The sequence below is a fragment of the Camelus ferus genome, chromosome 11, assembly GCF_009834535.1.
Source record: "Camelus ferus isolate YT-003-E chromosome 11, BCGSAC_Cfer_1.0, whole genome shotgun sequence".
Taxonomy (NCBI): Eukaryota; Metazoa; Chordata; class Mammalia; order Artiodactyla; family Camelidae; genus Camelus; species Camelus ferus.
Window position 1 is genome coordinate 25,758,987 of NC_045706.1, and position 10,456 is coordinate 25,769,442.

The following is a 10,456-nucleotide window of genomic DNA, read 5'->3' on the forward strand; positions in this document are numbered from 1 at the left end:
AGTGTAGAAGGAAAAAGAATAGGGAAATTTAGAGTAAGTTGTTCTATGGAATGCAGGACCTTGGGAAATTCTGGGCATGATCTGTGCTCAAAGCTCACATCTTTTTTTTTTTTTTTTTTAATTGCTGTCCAATGGCCTGAGTAGTCTCTTGCTTCAATATTTGGGCCTATTTCTGAGCTGAGTTCCCACTTGCCTATGACTTTTCTCTTTGGGACACAAACATTGTACTCAGGACTTACTGTCCTGGGTATTCCTGGGGCTGGACCCAGAGTGGGTGGGATCTCTGCCGGGTGAGGCTGATTGCTAGAGTGCAGGTGGTTGCAGGAGGCAGCCTGTGGGCAGAGCTCTCCAGAGGGGCTGAGTCTCTTCACCTGGCCTCTCATCCCTTTCTGACCTCTGCAGGCGTTGAGGATGTTACTGAGGCCTTCTGTGCCCCAGCTCTCATTTCATTTTGTCTCCCATCAGAGTCTGGCAGCTGAACTGTCTGACTTGGGCTGTTTGTTGCATATACCTGACTTCTGACTCACAGGGACACCTGACATAAAGGAGGACAGTTCAGAGGACTTTTCTGCCTCTTCCCACTGCTGAGAGGGCAAAGATGTTGATTGTCTTGTCAAAATTTCCTTCTACCCACAAAGAAAGGCCATGACCCCAAGCAGGTCACTGTCAGGAGAGATGAGAGAGAGACAGAGGGAGAGAGAAACAGAGAGAGAGGCAGAGAGAGAGTTAGTTATGCCTCTGGGATATAGAGGCGCTTCTCGCTTCTCAGTGAGGCATCAGCCGCTCCCCTCGTGTGAGGCCTCTCTTTAATGACCTCACCTTCCCGAGCATGGCTTTGGGGGTCCCACTCTAAGCAGCCCAGCGAGAGTGCAGTAGACTTCCCTGGAAAGCCAGGATCTCTCTGGAAAGGGAGTCCTCCAGGTGTTGGGGGTGGGGAAGGTGGCCCCCTGCCAGAGCACTCCCAGACTTTCAGGAAGAAGCCGATTTATGAGGTAAGGTTGTTTCACCCTTTCTCTCCTCCTGTGGTTGTGAGTCACTCTTGGCTGCATAATCAGTTGCCACATCTGTCAAGGCAGTCTTCCTTTGGACTCTTGACATGGCGTGGGCAGGGGTTTTGAAATGTAGGGGCAAACTCTGCATGCTGGTCCTTCTGACCGTATGTTAGTGTCTCTGTGCTTCCTGGATTCAGGTTGAAGCCTCCAGAGTCCTTATTAGAAAGACCCCGGAGTCCTGGGCGTTAAGACAGTAGCTCCGCATTGCTCCGTGGCAGACCAGAGCACACCCTTGTAGGTTTCAGTTTCTCTCCCTGTGCGCAGTGGGCGCAGGGGTGACACAGTAGCCGCCCCTGCTGACACCTGGGAGTATGGAAAATAACAAGATTCCAGAGCCTGCTCTTTTTTCTTCCAACTCTAATCCCAGGTTTCATCTCTGACTTGCTCTTTCAATGCTTTGTCCTTCAGTTTCTCTTCTCTGAAAGGGAGCAAGCAGACTTAAATTGCCATGTACTTCCCTGGCAAGTGAGAAGTTGATAAATATCTAGCTCTGATCTCCCAGGGGCTTGGGGAGAGGATGAGCGCCCCTATGATAGGCTTTCTGCACATGCATGACCTTTATTCTAAGAAATCATGTGATTCTCATGAATACCTACTTATCACATGGACAGGCTTGAACTGGGCACAGTTTGGGCCTCCCTTTTCCTTTTTCTTGACACATTTAGGGAGAGGGAGCTTCCCCAAGCCACATGCCTGGGATTATGGCACATTAGTCTACAGAAGAAAAGAGGGAAATGGAGTTGCAGCTTAGTGGTGGTGACTGGTCCTTGGGTAACGCTTCCCTTGAGGGTCTGTGACTGTCCCCAGTCAGATGTCAAAGGGGGGATGGGGGAGGACGTTCACAGATCTTCATGCAGCCTGGAAAGCCCACTTGACATTCCCTTCCTTTTGCCCAGCAATATCCACAAGTTGTGAGCCTGGGAAGGTAAGGCTTACAGACAGACTAGCTGTGAGCCTCATAGGTGCTCAGGGACCTCAGGACTGTCTTCTGGCCCAGCTGCCTCCAGCCTGTCCTTCCTTATCTCCTTCCTCACTCTTTTACACAGATCTAAGCCAAACTTTAGATGTACATAAGTAAAGATAACATATCCCCTTGACCTAACGTCCTACCCAGTGGGGACAGAAACTATGCCCATCTCCTCACCTATGACTGACAGGTACCCAAGACTTCTCCCAGCCACGATTGCTTCAGCCCCTCAGATTCTGAGATTAAAGTGCCAGTTTACTCAAACAAACAAGCATGCCAAGACAAGCTGTGATCCAACCAGCACCACATATCTGTCCATTCACACTGCCCGTGACATTGTGATATCAGGGCAAGAGGCCAGAACTGTACAAACTGTCCTCACAACCCTGACTTCAGGATTTCCTGTGGGGCCAGGCATCATGGACAAAGCATAGATGCCAGCACCCTGGCTGAGGTTTGCCCCAGCCTGTCCTCTGTGCCAAGAGAAGGGCAGGACCCTCCTAGGCTGTGGCATCTTCCTTGTCTCATGGTCCAAGCTGAGTCACAGGGAACAAACAGCCAGGAGAGCTAGAGTGGACTCCCTTCCTCTTGCCCAGAGGAGAGGAGACCAGACTGGTCTGCCCTTCTGGAGCCCCTCTGGATACCCACTGGCTTCCAGGGGAGATTGAGTGAAAGAAGGAATGGGGCCCCCACACCTCCATAAATGTATTGGTTCACTCATTCAGCAAATGTTTGTGGAATGCCACATGGTCCCAGGCACAGTGGTAAGTGCTGAGGGCTCAAGGAAGTCTTGGCCATTCACCACTGTGGAGGAGATCCTTATAACTCCAGATGATGGAGCTTAGCACAGGGTGCTATGGACTTCAGAGGAGAGGCATACACCAGACCAGCTTGGGAGAACCAGGGAAGACATCTTGGGAGGCAGTGGCAGTACTAAATCCCAAGGGGCCATTGTATGGATGGAGAGAAAGGCAGTTGACAAGTTTAGAGGCCCAGAAGAGGGAGAGAGACTCACAACTGACACTCTACTGACTAGGACCTGGAAATTGCTCCTTCTGGGCCCCAGTCAGAAAGGTGGTGCGAGGTCTTGTGCTGTGTGACCCTGGTTGAGAAGAGGCCAGTATGTTTATCCAACCAGCTCCTCCATGTTACCAGATGCCTACGTATCCACACCATCTGTAGGGCCATCTCTACCACTCTGCACCTCTTCTCCCCCAGATTCTCACCTGTCAGGCACAGAACAACAGGGTGTGTGTGTGTACATGTACACGTGTACACATATACTTGCCTGTACAGCTGTGTGTGCTGGGAGGGGCCTCTACTAAGTAATTACTCCCTATCTCTGGGAACTGAGGCTAAGTCTGCAGATCAGAGTGAGTGCCCCTGGGAACAGTTAGTGCTGTGGGCAGAGTGTGTGACCCAGGGACTGACAATCTGGGCAGGTGAGACATGGGAAGAAAGGTCTTAGGACCAGGCCAGAGCCAGCAATTTCACTGACACCCCAGGTAGATGAGATCTGGGAACAAAGATCACAGGACCCGGGCCACACCGGTGATTTCAATGGTGGCCGGACTTTGCACAGGGGATCCTTCCCCAGGCTGAGAGGGTATCGCATGCCTCGGACTTTCATCTAAGTTGGGCAGCGGAGAGGACAGGCACCTACAGGCCCCAGCCCTCCAGCAACAAATGTGCCAAGAGAAAAGTCTTTCTTGCCCTGACTCTGTTCTGAGCTGAATGGAGAGGACAGGGGCTTGCCTCCGTTGCCTTTGTGAGAGAGAGACGTGCCTGCATTTGCTTCCTGTAGGGGCTAAGAGCGCCCTAAGGGAGTCATACTGTCTTCTAGAATTCCAACCGGTGCTTCCTCTCTCCTGTAGGTGAAAGGTACCAGAACTTAGCCATTCCTTGCCCTTCACCCCCTCACTCTGGCTTCTCTCCTCCTTTTCCCACCCTCTCTGCTGCTCCCTGCAGGCCCCTCACCCCCAACAAGGCACCCTCTCCCCAGTCAACCCAGCCTCTAGCCTGATGCACCAAGGGCACAATCAGCCTGCTCAACCCTGACTTACTCTTTGCCTGACAGTAACCTCTTCCACAGCTGATGTCACCCTGCTTTGCACTGACACAGCAGCTGAGCTGGCCACAGCAGGGCTCTGAGGTCCAGAGGGCAGCTAGCAGTGTCCTAAGCCAAGCTTCCCTCTGTGTCCCCCCAACCCCCCAGCCTTTCCCAGCCAAGATTCTGCTGCTTTCCCTCTGGGCCAATTCCATCCTCTGAGCCAATGTATCCACCTGGGGATTGAGTGTTGACTGAGCCTTCCCTGTGTCCAGTGGAAAGTCAATTCTCTGTTCTGATAAGCCGGGCAGGGGTGTGCAAAGAATGGAGCCAGAGTTCTGGTCCCGCCCCTGGGGAGCTCGCCGATTTCCAAGAGAAACAGGACAAAGCACAATAGCCAACTGGGCATGATAGTATCTGATGACGGCAGAGTGTAAACATACCATATTAAGTAGGGTAAAGGTTCAGGAAAGGGAGAGGGGCCTTCCTAATAGAAGTGCCCCTAGAATTGGTTATAGAAGAAGAGGATGGGCTTGAGACAAACTCATTTAGCACTTTCCAAAGTGTCTACTCATATGCACTAGGCAGGTGTTTTAACAATCTACTAATATTTATTCACATATTTAATCTCATTTTGCACAGCTCAGAAAAGTTGTGCCAGCCAGGGGTTATTGGGATGGGGGATGATGTGGTGGGAATATATCAGCTGCATCTGCTAAGTGTGTGGTAGGTACTTCATAGATTGTGTCTAGCAAGTAGTTCTTTCCAAGCACTGAACAAATGTGCTAAGGGGAGTGTGGGAAGGCATCCTACGGGGTCCTGCTTCTCCACCACCCACCATTGCCCCCATCCTGGTTCCAGAATCCCAGAACGTAGGGTCCTGGCTTCTGGACAAATTATAGTCTGAAAGTCCCCCTGGGTCACCTAGAGGTGTCTTCCTTCTCCTCCTGTCCCCAACTCCACCTTTCTTCTCTGCCCAAGAGGAAAAAGGGGAAATCCCACATTTGCCCTCAGCTTTGCCTTTGGCATCTAAGGTGTACATAATATAATCAGGGTGGGATTTCCAAGCTATTTATGTGCTATTCCCACACCAGGAATTGGCTGGATCCCCTTTTAAAGCCCAGAGTTATTTTCATCTACCTCCCTAGGGGATTCTGGGTTTGCAATGTCTTCTGGCCCAGAGAAGCTCTTGCAGAATTCTTGGTGTCCCCATGTGCTCCTTTCAGGCAGCAGCCCAGGGAGCCAACTGTCTTCATCTCACCCCTCCCATGCCTGTCTTTCAGCTGAGGACTGGTCAGGGCGAGAGAAGTGCCAAACACAGAGCTCCACACACAGTGGGACCCTCAGCTCTGAGAGCACTCAGGGAGGCCCTCAGAGGCTACTTACTCAGTCAGTCCCTGCCATGCCAGGTACCCAGCAGTCTTCTCCCCTAAAACCCTTCTTACCAAACCTCTGCTCTCCCTGGAGAAATGCCAGCTTCTTCTTCCTGGTTCCCAAGAGCTACCTGGCCCTCTGGACCATCTGGCAAAGTTATGGCTGCCCTGTTATGTGCATGGCCTTGGGTGAGGCCAGAACTACACTGCCAACTCTGGTGCCAGGGGAGGGTCACCTGAGACAGGAAGACCCCAGGAAAGGGCTGGGGCCTGGTGCTGGCCAACCAGCTTCAGACTGGCGCCCGGGCCCATGGGTCAGGGCTGAAGCCAACACCCAGCTAATCCCATTACCACCTTTCAGGGCTTATAAACAAGAAGATGCCAAAGGCAGAGGCCAGGAAAAGGTAGGGCTTTCTTGGTAGGGTGCGTGTACCTGGATTCCTCCAGGAGAGAGGAAGAGAGTCTAATGCATGGGACAGGAGGAGCCTATTCTCTGGTCGCTGGGGGAGGGGTGGGCAGTGTGGAGTGAAATCAGCACCTGAGGTGAGAAGTGGGGACTGAATTATGCCCCTCAGAGGCAGGGAACACAGATGGCACTTGGCGGAGATTCCTGATGGCTGGGACTATTCCCTCTCCAAAGGAAAGCGTGGAGGCCACGAGAATAGGCCTCCCAGACCTCCAACTACTGGTGGAATAATTGACCAAGATCTTTCACCTGGGCCACGTCTAGGTGAGCAGCCTGGGAACTTCCACTTCCTAGGAGCAGCCCAGCCAATAATTGAGCTTAGCAGGGATGCTAAGGCAGGCCCCTTCCTGGGAGACACAGAATTCCCCTGGTGGTTTGTTTTGGCTCCCTGCAGGTCTTGGCTAACCTTTCTTATACTAACTATACTGCAGAAATCCACTCAACTTTCCTACCCTCTCTCCTTCACTCAGGGTCGGACTTAACGTTATGGTCTGACAGCTCTCCCGGCCTTCCTAGGCTCCCTCTCTGCTGTCTCTCACAGGTGTTGCCCCCACTAAAACCCTTGCACCTTTATCCAGTCTTGGCTTCTGCATCTCAGAGGACCCAGATTAACACTGAAGGCTACTGTGCCTCCAGAATGATAAATCCCTGTGGGTTAGGACCTGGTAGCAGGGCTAGATATGAACCTTTAGAGTTGCCCAGAAGAAAAGAATAAGTAACAGGAGAGAGCCGGGGAGAGAAACAGTCCCTAGGTTGGAGACCCTTTAAGTAAATAGCCTTCCAAATTGGTTGCCTGCTCTTTTACTACCGAGATAGGGCCAGGGTCCTTCTGCCACCTGGTGGACATTTTAGGCAAAGCACTTTTGCAGCTTAACAACTCTTGTTCTATGATTCTGCTCAAAGAGGGTGGGAGTAGAGATTTTATTCTGGTGTTTGGGGTCCTCTCTTCCTCATTTACAGCATAAATGATAGGAATTGGAATCCAAACTTTGTACTCAAACATTTATCCTTTAAAATTAGCACCAAGTTGCACATGTCTGTGAAGATATGAAAAGTCACTGGATTGTATGTTTTAAAGATTTGAACTGTATGGTATGTGAATTATATCTCAATAAAGCTGTTTTAAAAATTCGGCACCAGAAGAGGAGTTGGAAAGAACCGAAGCTTTTAGAACATGAGGATAGTTAGTTTCAATTTCTCGGGACATCCTCAAACAGGTGTGCAAAAAGGTCAGACAGGAGGTGTTCAATAAATACTTAATAAATTATGTGTGCAGTTAAATGGGGCTAATTCTTCCATTTCCTTACCACCCACCCTTTAACCTCTGCATCCTCATTCCTCCAAGTCAGGCATCTAATAGCCTTCTCTCTTTCCAAGGTCTCCTGAGAGATTCTAGTCTAAACATCCAAAGGCTTTTATCAGAATCCTTGACCTTTTAGCACCATTTGATACTGTCGATCAGCACCCCTTTCTTCAAACACTCCTCCTCTGACTTTTGTGTCTTGAAAGTCCTTGGTTCTCCTCCTATCGCTAATGACCATCTCTCTCTTTCTGGCTCCTCTTCCTTCCTCAAACTCCTTAAACTCTTTCCTCAATCCAGTCCTTTGGCAATCTTTTTTTTTTTTTAATTGAAATATAGTTGAATTACAATAGTTACAGTTTCTGGTGTATATAGCATAGTGATTCAGTAATACATATATACATATTCTTTTTCATTATAGGTTATAACAAGATATTAAATATAGTTCCCCATGCTATACAGTAGGACCTTGTTGTTTGTCTATTCTGTATACTGTAGTTTTTATCTGCTAATCCTAAACTTCTAATATATCCCTCCCCTACCCTGCCTTTCCACTTTGGTAACCATGAGTTTGTTTTCTATGTCTGTGAGTCTCTTTCTGTTTTGTAAATAAGTTCATTGTATCATTTTTAAAGATTCCACATGTAAGTGATGTCACAAGATATTTGTCTTTGTCTGGCCCACTTCACTTAGTATGATAAACTCTAAGTCCATCCATGTTGCTGCAAATGGCATTATTTCATTCTTTTTATGGCTGAGTATTATGCCACTGTGTGTATATGTATACACACATACGTGTGTGTGTGTGTGTGTGTGTGTGTGTGTGTGTGTGTATACACACATACTACATATTATTTATCCAGTCATCCACTGATGGACATTTAGGTTGCTTCCATGTCTTGGCTATTATTGTAAATAGTGCTCCTATAAAAATTGGGGTGCATGTATCTTTTTGAACTAGAGTTTCCTCTGGCTATATGCCCAGGAGCGGGATTGCTGGATCATATAGCAAGTCTATATTTAGTTTTTAAAAGAATCTTCATGCTTTTCCATAGTGGCTACACCAAATTACATTCCCATCAACAGTGTAGGAAGGTTCCTTTATCTACACACTCTGTCCAGCATTTATTGCTTGTCGACTTTTAAATGATGGCCATTCTGACTGGTGTGAGGTCAGACCTCATTGTAGTTTTGATTTGCATTCCTCTGATAATTAGCAATATTGAGCATCTTTTCATGTACTTATTGGCCATCTGTATGTCTTCTTTGGAAAAATGTCTGTTTAGGTCTTCTGTCCATTTCTTGATTGGGTTGTTGGTTTTTTGTTGTTGTTGTTGTTATTGAGTTGTATGAGCTGTTTGTATATTCTAGAAATTAAACCCTTGTCATTCACATCATTTGCAAATATTTTCTCCCGGTCTGTAGGTTGTCTTTTCATTTTGTTAATGGTTTCTTTTGCTGTGCAAAAACTTAAATGTTTGTTTAGACCCCATTTGTTTATTTTTGGGTTTTGGGAGACTGACTTAGGAAAACGTTGCTGTGATTTATGTCAGAGAATCTCTTGCCTATGTTCTCTCCTAGGAGATTTATGGTCCTGTCATTTGTTTAAGTCTTTAAGCCATTTTGAGTTTATTTTTTTTATGGAGTGAGGGAGTGTTCCAACTTCGTTGATTTACATGCAACTGTCCAGCTTTCCCAACACCACTTGCCAGTCCTTTGGCAATCTTTACTGTTCCTACGACTCCAGTAAATACTTCTAGTCCCATGATCCCCACATACTCTCCCCAGTCTTTATTACCCTCTCAAACTCTAGCCCAAATTATTCAATAGCCTCTCAGATTTCATCATCTGAATGTCTCATTAACGCTTTAGACTCAGATGTACTTAAAGCTGAATTCACCACTTTCCTACTGAAACCTACTCCTTTTGGACCTTCTCCCCACCCTCCTTTTAATAGTATCACCATCCTTCCAGTTCTCCAGGTTTGAGACCTTAGATCTACCTTTTTAAAAAAAAATTTAGATATAGTCAGTTTACCATGTTGTGTCAGTTTCTGGTGTACAGCATAAAGTTTCAGTCATACATATATGTATATTTTATATTCCTTTCCGTATTCTTTTTCCTTAGAGGTTACTACAAGATATTGAATATAGTTCCCTGTGCTATACAATAGAAACTTGTTGTTTATCTATTTTATATATAGTGGTTAGTATCTGCAAATCTCTATCTCCCAATTTATTCCTTCCCACCCCCTTCCCCCTTTGATAACCATAAGTTTGTTTTGTATGTCTATGAGTCTGTTTCTGTTTTATAAATAAGTTCATTTGTGTTTTTTTTTTAGATTCCACATATAAGTGATATCATATGGTATTTTGCTTTCTCTTTCTGGCTTACTTCACTTAGAATGATGCTTAGATCTGCCTTTGATTTCTCTCCTCCCATCCAATCAAGCGCATTATAATCCCAGCAGGTTCTGCCTGTGGGATGTCTCAAATATCTTTCCATTCCTTTCTATTCTTTCACCACCATAATTCAGGCTCTCGTTATTTGTTCCCCAACTAGCACAGCAACCTTCCAACTGATTTCCTTGCTTCCAATTTCCCCCCAAACCAACCCATTCTATTGTCAGACTATTTTTCATAAAATACAGCTTTGATTTTGTTACTGTGTTCAGCTACTTCCTTTGTCTTTCTGTTGCCTAACGAACTAAATGTCTGGCAATTGAGGTCTTCCATATTCGCTCTCAACCCTCTTTACAGGCTTGCTTCCTGTTCTCCAGCCAAGTGGGATTATTCTTTCAAAAGAGCATGCCCAGTTCCCACCGGCCTGCCTTTGCACATGCTGCTGTCCCTGCATGGATGATACCCAGGAAGTCATTATCACCGTAGCCAGACAGGCCTGATTTGGAAGCCTGAAGCCACTGTAAGTTCTCTCTCTGATCCTCGATGTAAAACAGAGATAATGAAAAGCTATCCCATAGGCTTGTGTGAGAATTAACTGAGATAATGTGCTGTAAAGTGTCTGGCATGTGGGTGGTTAATAAATGGTAGCTATACTTCATTACTGTCTCTTAAAATATTGTCTGTCCTTCAAAATCCATCTCAGTGCCATCCCCTTCAAAATTCCCTTCTTGACCTTCCCACTTTCGAACCTAGTCACCTTCCTTCCTCTGTGAGATGCTGTGTCTCTCATTACGTTGCTTATCATTGTCGCTGTTTTCATACCTGTCACACATTGCACCCATATTCTTC